The following is a 10,336-nucleotide window of genomic DNA, read 5'->3' as shown; positions in this document are numbered from 1 at the left end:
TCACTGACTCGTGACTCATCGGCAGGGGAGGGACAGTCAGCTCTTGGCGCTCGAGCCGTCCGCAATGGATCCGCATTCGACTCACAACTTCCGGTGTCCATTAGTTGGCCTGTGCCCTCCTTTCCGCTCGTTTCATCCATGGCGATGCCCCCCCCTCGCATCCTGTTAGCCTTCTGAGGACGTTAACACAAGGGGGGCGATATCAGGCAGGTTGAGCTCCTGTTGCTGCCGCCGCGGCGATTCCGGCCTTCCTCGCCATGATGGAAGGGCTTTCACAATGAGCGTGTTCCTGTCAAAAGGGCTTTTTGTGCAGACGAGGTCAGAGGTGAAGCAGCTCGGGAGCTTGTTGTGGGCCTTCGCCTTTTGATGATACGCCAGTTGGTCAGAAAGACGGAAATACAGTGAAGCCTTTTTGTGAAGATACCCACACTAAAGCCGACCAGCAAAAAGAGAGTGACTCTTGACACCTTGCTGAAAGATTTGCAGAGGCTTTCTGCTTTTCCAGCACACCACTCCACTCTGGAGTCAAAAACATCTCAGAACAACAACCACAAACTAAAACGTCAACAAATTGCTAATCCACTTCAAAACGCAGGCTGTTAAGTAGGGATGGATTACTACCACCACAAGTTTAAGGCAAATGTCCGCCACTTTACATGTGACACAAATGTGAACTAGATTTTCACCTATAAGTCACCATTAAGAATGGGCATAGTAATCAATTGTGACACTGGGTTGAAACAGCAGTTCAGAGCTTCCAGAGAGATTCTCCCACCACATGAAAAATGGTTGCGAATACAACACATATTTGCAACACATGCAATGAGACTAAGCAGAATGAGCATCCGTGGTCACTTAACACGAAGGCTAAAATACTAAACATTGGCAGATGAACAGAAAACTGTTTGTGTGGATAAACAATTATTCAATGTAAAAAAAGCGAATGCGACGAGCAGCTAGAATAAATAGTCAGCAGAGTTGAATGTGGCAAAAACTGCAGCACACCAGCAATATCACCATGCTGCATACAATATATAATATCATTCGGTTTTGAGTGTGAGCAAAGGCAGCACGAAGTCAGCAGTGTTCACGCATTTGTAAGCAGTCGAGAAGGAAATGTGCACCAACAATCTGAAGTGCAGTGACAACTATACACGAGTAAAAAAAAAATACGGAACTGAAATATCATACTATACAGAACTGTACATCATATATATGTGAATATGAACAAAAGAAGGAAGAATAGGCAGAATACGTGACGACAATGCATGTATCAAAGATTCTATGTACATTTGTGCAGTTTGAAATGAAGTCAGACAGCAGTTACCTTCAATTGCACAGACTCTATTTAATATAACAACGAATTGAGAATTAATGAGTTCATCCCCCCCCCCCCCAAAGTTGATCGAGAACATTTTGTCGAATGACACATTTATTTGTCTAACTGTGATCCCTTCATGTAATTGATCCGAAATCTCAAAATGGTTGCGTCAAGTAGAACAGATGAGGGCTCAGGCGCAGACCTTCCGAGGCAGCTGAAGCCTCCAGGCTGTTTTCCCGCAGGTTGGGGCGTGCGCCTAACATGTCGCCTGACGAAGGGATCAGATCAGAATTTGTTCTTTTACTTGCCCGAGGGGACAAATCCCGCATGTGTGAAGCCGGAACACGATCGAGCTCGCTTCATCTCCCAACCGCTCGGCCCGCGGTTGTGACAAAGACGACCGCGGGCCTGCTCTGCCGTTAGCGTTTCGTGGACTTGCTTGTTGTTGGCGCTGTCTCAAATTTATTCAGGAGCCGCATTAGTGTGGCCGGGTAAAAGGTCTGACTGTGCGCCCCTGACGACAAAAGTGCCCAAGTCCCTGCAGCTGCCGCAATTTCAAAGCCCTCCACGTCCGTCTGACGTCACAATGACACTCATTATGTTTTTGACATAATCACTTCACGAGAGCTCTCTGTGATTAGCTCAAGTGGCTTATCTCATGAAAATGATGTCTTGCTTTGTTAACCTTGTGTGGCTTTGGCACTCAGGTGTTAAATAGCGGCGGACGTGAGTCGCACGCAGAACACTATAAACCTTTATCTTACCGCACCGACGCTCCTGTAAATAAGTTATGGCCGCATGTGCTTTACAGTCGACTTTCCTGTGGCCGTATGAAAATCAATATGTCACTTTATGAGGGGAAAAAAACCCTGACAAATACTGTCAATAAAACATTAATGGCTCCTCTGTTCTCCTTTTATTTTTGACAAGAGTCCGTTTTTCAAGCCCCATTGCCAAAGAAGGATCGTGTCGCTCGTATTTTAATGTCGCTCACCAGACCGCGTGTAATTTTTCTCATGGCCGTCATTAGAATGTCATCACCAAACGAGCGAGACATTATGTGTTTGTCGATGACTAATTAGTCGCACATGCCAGTCGTTGCGGTTGTACATTTCAGAAAAACACTGTGCGGCCGATCCGACCTGACAGAGCTCGTTTTACAGTCATCCAATTTATTTTGTAATCATGTCAACAACAAGAGCACAGTCAAGCTTTTGCAATGTAATTGCAACACCCCTGATGTCATAAAATTCTGAACCAAAATGTTTGCGAGAATATGACCCGAAAGGCTCACAAATCTTTGGGACGCGAACCGCTTTGGCGCTTAACCTCAGCGAAGGGCTCATCAAAAGATAAGCTCTGGCTATGTGATTTTTCTTTAACTTGTTCCGCATCCACCACATTTATTTACATTGTACTGCAGCCCACTCCCCTAAAAACCTCATAAATCACACTGACACCGCAAAGTTAGCCGGGCAACTCAATTGGCGCACTTTTACTCAACTAATATAGCATAATGGCAGCCTTACAGTGTAATCATTCAAAGCCATTGATCTGATTGCAAGTGCTCAGCATTGTGATTCAGCGTGCGCCTTAATACACCTTAAAGCAACAGTGTCCATAAGAACAGGAGTAACTGATTTATTTTGTTTTTTTTTCTTTTCAATTTGTTCCTGGGCTCCCCCTATAGTGACATGTAATTTATTTTTCAAGCCACTGTCATAAATTTAAATTGACAGCAGCTTTCGTTGACCACGGTGAAGTTGCTTAGATGTTATATATGTAAAGGGCATTGGCGACTAAAAAAAAAGTCCTCATATCGATTCAAGTACTATATTTAGTGTGTTAGCGTTTCATTCATTATTATTCACTTTTTGGCACACGTCTCGTCCGACCGTTTTCGGATTGTCACAGTAAATATATAATAAACACTTAAATATAAAACAATCAAATAAAAAAAAAAAAAAAACACCGCGGTAACTGAGCCGTCTTTTGCACTTCATTTCAATTCATCGCACGCCGTTGTGAACCTCGACACAGCGGCGCTTTCTGGCATGTGCAACATGTGCGACCACGCACTCATATAGTATTATTTAGTGTTAGTGTTTCATTCATTATTCATTATTCACTTTGTAGCACAGCCACAAAGTCTCGGCCAACCATTTCAGTTGTTTTGCTCAAAATTACAGATAGCCATAGAGTGACAATCGATGAATCGAATGTTTTGGAATTCAAAATGGCGTACAGGTGGTCCTCGGTTTACAGCTGCAACGTAACCTGAATTTGTGTGTGACCATTCATCTGACGGAAAATAAGATTTTTCATTTTTTTTAACTGATCAGTAATTTGCCATAGCCGATCAAGGTAATTTACTGAATATCCCAAGCGACAACCACTGCATTCATCTATGAAGAGTATTTATGGTACGTTTCTGCAACTGGGTCGCATATGATTTGATTTGAAGTTTGGGGGAAGTCATTTGCTTTTTAAATCTGGCCCTCAAAGGGTAACCCTGCCGCCCAAAACAACAGCAGCAGGAGGTCCACAGAGACCCCCGCCGACCCTCCCCCCCTAGCCCCCGAACAGGATTTCGTCATCTTTTCTGTTGAGGGTTTTTAGGGTGCGCTGCAACAGCATCTTACACAAAGGTGACTCAGGCATGGCTGATTTCTGCAGGGAAGGAATTCGCAAGTTAAAACCGGCGTGAAATTGTAAGAATCCTCTGGCTTATATATCTCCTTTTATCCCACCTAATCTTTAGCGTGCCCAGGGTCTTTTTTTTTTTTTTTTTTTTTATAATGCCATCATATTCCATTTTGTGCAGGGGAGTGAAGGAGGGAGGATCGCAGGGGGTTTTATGGGCTCAACATTTAGCCTGCCGGTGTGATCAGCCAAAAGGCTGCCAAGTTGGAAAGTAATGAGGCAAAATGATTTTTGCTCTGCATGGGCAAAACAGCTTTTAATTACCTTCTGAAAGAATTACATTACAGATGACAAAGACGACCTTTCTCAGAAGGTAATCGAAAATGATCCCCAACACGTTTTCCTGTTCCTATTTCCGCTTGGTTCACTGTTATCTGGACTGTCACAGTGAATTGTTCACGATGCACTCATTCATCCATATTTTGGTAATTGCAACACATTTTCCCACGTGTTCGGGAGATTTTTGGTCTTTGGTCTGGCGAAAGCAAAGCTGAACCTTTCGGCTGTTATTCCGGAATGTATGTTCGGTGCAAAACAACAATGCTCATCACCAAAACAACACCATTTAGGGCTGAAATGGTGGCAGGTGTGTGCTGACTCCAAATTAACACGTCTTTGACTGTGATTGGTCAATTGCGAAAGCGGTCACGTCCCAATTCTAAACAACGAACGTTGCAACATAACGTAAGATCATCTTTAATACTGTGCAGGGAATTTGTTTGCAAAATGTGGTGAGGCACCACACTTGAATTCATCTAAAGACTGTTTATATGCTACCGGAGGCGCTGCTATTTTGGTTAGCGACTGAGTTTAGTAGTTAACTCTTTAGTGTCCATGTTGGTACTGCAGCGTCTCGATAATTACAGGTACATTTTTTACCTGATGAGAAAGATAGGCGTGTATTTCTCTTGAGGGGACATTATGGGAATGTCGCTTTTTAATTGTTTGTGTCCGAACAGTTACAGTTACGTTACGGCAGTTGAATTAGCCGTTGCGTCGTTTTGCAGTTTGACGGTGAGTGTGAACATCTTCAGTTGAGCGCGTCTCAGGATCTCAAGATTTGTTGCTCATCACGTTGAAAAAGTAGTTGTTCAAGAGGTCGGCAAAGTCTGGCAACATTGAGTAGCAGCTCGTTTCCGGTCGTCATGGAAATAAAACCCGTACTTGGCATTTGAGTCAGAGTGACAAGCTGATATTAATTGTATTTTTGAACTCTTTATCCTTTGTGTATTTTGACTAAAGAATGTCAGAGATGTTTTATTAAAGCGGGAGTTTGGACACCTTTTATTATTATTATTCTTGACAAATCTGCAAGCACAACCCTGACTGTTTTGAATCTATTTTGCACTCTAAATGTTCACAGCCACCTACCTAAATGATTCAATGCTGGAGAGATAAGAGGGACAAATGGGAGAGGGGGGTGGGGGGGGGGGGGGAACCTTCAAAATAACATTTTCATAAGAAATCAAAGTCGCGTAGGAAGAGAGTTATAAAAAATAGGAAGAGAGACAACCAGCAGCAAACAAATGTCATTCCATCAAGTGCTGTGTGTTAGATTGATGAAAAGAAAGGTGACGAAACAGACAAAGAAATTGGCCCTGAAGTGCCGCTTTGCCACATAATGTATAGCTCTAAATGCACCTACGTGACTTCGCATTGTCCATCTCGGTTAATGCGCGTGTGTCGGAATAGCACTCGGCGTGCTTGCCGAAATGGCCCCGCAGCGAAGCACCCGATCGATCGTCGTAACGTTGCATCTTTCAGGTGACGTTTTGAAAGAAACCCGGCCAGCGCGTCTGCGGCTTTAAGGGTTTTCAATTTGCAGCGGCTTTCTCGGGGGCACCGCTCGGCGGCCGGCGGATCAATGCGAGATGACTTGAAAATTGCTAATGTTATTTACATCAAAGTGAGACTGGAGGAAACCAATTATGCCAGTGAGTCGAGGCAATATTCCTAAGTGGCTTGTCTCCTGGGAAAAGATGCCCTAATATTTTTAAATTATTATTGTTAGTGTTTTTTTGAATCAGAAGAAGCAGAAACTCAAGGGACCCCAGAGGTATTGGATAGGGTGCTATACTTTATTAGGTACGGCTGTAAAGGCTAATGACATTCAATAGGAAGATGCATCAAACTAACAAGTGGGTCTTCCACACGGAGGCAACCAATCAGAGGTAAATGGGGTGGTCTTAGCCAAATATCGACAAAGCGGATGCAAAACTGGGTCAAACAGAAGTAGCTGTCAGAGGGAATGTTTCTGGTGTTTCTGTAAAGGAAATTGACACTTTTACACCAAGTCCCTGTTAGAGAGTCACTCTATGGAGGTCTCAATAGCCAAATGTGGGATCTTAAAAAATGACAAATGAAAAATAAAATAATGGCCTAATAAATTGGAAAGTAAAGAGTAAACAGTCTTTTGCCACTTTTGGTTTTTTTTTAGCTTCATTTCAATGGCCATTGTACTGTTCCTTCTCGTGTGTGCACCTTGGCCACCTAGAGACAGTATAATGCAAACATATGGACATACATGAAGAAGAGTATTACAACTGACTCAGTAAGCTGCAGTAATATGTCATTTTTCGCAAAAAAAGATAAAGAATAAATGCCTGTCGGTATTGCTGTGCTGTCTGTCTACATGTGTTGCGTTGCCATTTGTGTTTAAAGGGTTCTAATACAGGATGGTGTTTACAAAGATTTTATGAGTGCGCCTATTTTGACCCCGGGTGGTCTTTTTTGTCATGTGGAAAATTGTGTGTGGACATCGCAGAAATGATTTTTGTTTGAAATTAGACAGATTTGAAGTTCTTATAGTGAAGCAGCAATGCCTCTCATGTATGTAACCACACCATCTTTATAAAGGCACATTTCTTTGATGCAGGTCTCAAATTGGGTATCATTACTGTATCTAGGTTAGGTGCACTTTAGTGTAGAGTTGATGTATATCAAGCTTGGCAAAGTGTGTAAAGATGGCCACTACTATCCTGTGTGCTTCTGCAGTGTGGAATTTCCTTTTTAGCGGCTCTCTTCAGAGTCTCATCTTTCCGTCTTCTGGCAGCGGTTTGGTTGTATTTTTCATGTTTCCATTTGCAGTTACGACTGTCTCAAGCAAAGACCTGCGAGTTGATCTGTTGCTCGGGAGGGACCTGATTCGGTCTGCGAGCAAGCCGCCGCCGATGAGGCGTTAAGACCGACGTAGCAACTAGAGAGGCATCCGAGGTGAGCGCGTCCAATTAGGCGAGCCGCAACGGCAGCGCCAGTGCAAATGTCAGCAAGAGGAGAGCGGACAATTAACTGGGAAGCTCAAGCGAAAGGGCCGGCTGCTTTTTATCTTACACTTGAAACAGTTGTACTCTCACGTGCGACAAATGGCGTGCATCTCCTGTCCTTATTGTTTGCTTTCACTCAAGCAGACTCTGCATACACAAGTGAGGCGCCTCTCAAATGAAACTCATTTCAATCAAATCAGTGGAGCCGATGCAAATGTGGCGGCTTGTGAAAGGGCACGATGCATGTTCCCCAGCTCCACAGCACCGATTTTGTCGCGTTTCCACCAACTGCTTCTCCCTGAATTCCACTTTATACATTTGCATTGACATTAAAGGCAGCTTTGGAATACAAAGGGTGTCGACCATTTAATGGAAGGGAGCATATTACAGTAAATGTATTCTTCGTGTTTTCACACAAACACTTGGCTGCCTGCCACCCATCAAATGTGCAGTTGAATAACAAAGTGAATGTGTTTGCTGCCAATTTGTGAAAATGAGTCTATGAACGACTTCCTTGCCAATTTACAGAATAACCGCCCCCACACCAACTTTCTCTGCCCATGACCTGATCAATTTCCCCAGGCAAAGATCCAGAGCCACTTTCAAGTCACCGTTTAGTCTTGAGATCCGACCACCAGACGGGAAACGCGATCATGTCGAGGCACTATCTTGCAGAAACACCCACATCCTCAAGGGTGCGACGCCAAAAGCTAAACAGAGTTTCATTTATTTTGTTGGATGCTCAGAGTAGCTTTAGCTGACTTCGTTAGCTTCTGACTAGCGGCACGTACTTGATTGCTTGGTGAAGTTGTCGATGCGGTGACAGCGGTGCATTTATGTTTAGTGAAGTTGAAGTGTTCACGCACAACATATTAAGAGTTTTGGACTGATTCGTCGACTAGTCGACACATCGACTATGTTTCTCCGCATCGATGTCTTAACGCTTGACGTCGACGAACCGCTTATCACGTGTTTGTTGAGTATGCCTATGATGTCACATCTTACAAATGTGCGGGATTCACGCAATTGACAACATCTACAATTAGCATCCGTCCGTCCGTCCGTCCGTCCATTTTCTGAGCCGCTTCTCCTCAATCGGGTCGCGGGAGTCCCGGAGCCTATCCCAGCTGTCATCGGGCAGGAGGCGGGGTACACCCTGAACTGGTTGCCAGCCCAACGCAGGGCACATATAAACAAAAAAAACATTCGCACTCACAGTCACACCTACGGGCAATTTGGAGTCCTCAATTAACCTACCCACAATTAGCATAATGATGAAAAACAAATTTCTTTCGTCGTTCAATCCCGACAACATACACAAGCTTGCTTTTTTCCTCCACTCTCTGGGCTCTGCCCCCGCAAATAGAAGCCGCTTGCTTCGTCACAACACCCGAGCTCTGCTCCCAGTCGTCATCGGAGCCAAAGCCTGACTCGCAGACATTTTGTTAAAACACCTGGGAACTGTTTTCAATTGTGAAAGAAATGCATGTCTCCTTTAAAGAACGATAGGACGATGCGCTCGCTCTCACTCGTAAAGCGGCGGGTATTCACAGATGCAGATACATATTAATACCAGATCTGTTCAGCTTGTCATGACAACACCAGCATACGTTTCCCCCCCCCCCCCCCCCCCCCCCTCCCCCATCACCCATCACCCAACCTCTGTTTCCACTGGAGTACAACGCTCACAGAGACAGAACACCTGCCCCCGGCGGCCCCCAGGGCGTCGTCCCCTGGCAGTTTGCTAATGTCAACCTGCCTGATATGCACAGCGGGAGGCGGCGGCGGCGGCGGCGGCGAATCCTCCAAGACGGCGCCAATTTTCCACAGCACACCAACGAGGCTGGAGAGCAATCTGCCGGCCCGAGAGTCTTATAATCGGCACATCATTACCGGGAAAGGGGGGGCGGCTGGCGCTATGGGTGGCGAACGGACGCAACATTTGGGTGACACCGGCCACTAGAAGTAATGAGACAATAAAGCACCACAAGGAAAATGGGAAGAAGGACAGTGAGAGCTGACATCCGACCAGCAGAGCTCGCACCTGTTTACACTTTGAACAGCAGCAGATCGTAGCATGCTGGCTGACCCTGATGTTCCTTAATAAGTAAATATAATGGATTTTGTGTGTGCATGTCCTCTGCCCTCCGTGTGTTTTTCAGTGAGTTCAAAGGGGCGACAAAGCCGATATTACAGCCGGTATGCCCGCCTACGGCAGGTGTCTTCGATAGGTGAACCCCGGCCCAGATTTGTGACCTTTTTCTACAGACCTGCAGTCGATTAGATCAACGGCTCATCTGTCAGTCTGTATATTGAGGGTGCCGCTTTCAAAAGGATTCATGTAAAAAGATCCCGATGCCTGAGCGTTTGATAACGCTAGCATACAATTGCCGGCATTTGAATGCTAAACTTATTGCTCAAAGATAGATACAGCTCGTTTGTCGGTTAGCTGTTTAGCCGCTAGTCGGCAGCTTACTAACAATGCTACCGTGCCAATATTTGAATGCTTAACTAATAAGAAAACTTTTCGACTTTTTGGTAAGAGACGGACAGACGCTTTGTGTTTGTTTGAAAGATGCGAGTCGGCAGCGAGCTGACAATGCTAACATACGGTTGCCAATATTAACGATACTAACAAGCCAACATTTCTTTGCTTAAACGAGTAAACATTCAGACACGTGCTTGGTAAGAGACCGACAGATTCCGTTTTCCGATATTTGAGTTCTCAACTCATTCTAAAACGTTCAGGCATATTTTCTGTTCACTTGTGAGTTACCAGCTTCGCTGCAAGTTCATTAAAACTGAGGTTTTATCCCTAAAACGTATATTTAATATGATTGTATGCCACTGCATTTGAGTTCAAATGTGTTGAACTCAAAAGTTAAATACGGCTGAACTGTACTTGGGCACCGATTCATTCGTGTACCACAAGAGGGGGCCCACGCCCCACCCGTGGTACTCGAACCACACTTTTGAGAATCACTGGCTTAACTGATTAGTCATTAGTTTGGACTTAATTGGCAAAAGAAGTACAGACACGTTTTGTTTG

The sequence above is a fragment of the Phycodurus eques genome, chromosome 16 (assembly GCF_024500275.1).
Source record: "Phycodurus eques isolate BA_2022a chromosome 16, UOR_Pequ_1.1, whole genome shotgun sequence".
Classification (NCBI taxonomy): domain Eukaryota; kingdom Metazoa; phylum Chordata; class Actinopteri; order Syngnathiformes; family Syngnathidae; genus Phycodurus; species Phycodurus eques.
The sequence above is the reverse complement of the archived record's forward strand: the minus strand, read 5'-3'. Positions refer to the sequence as shown.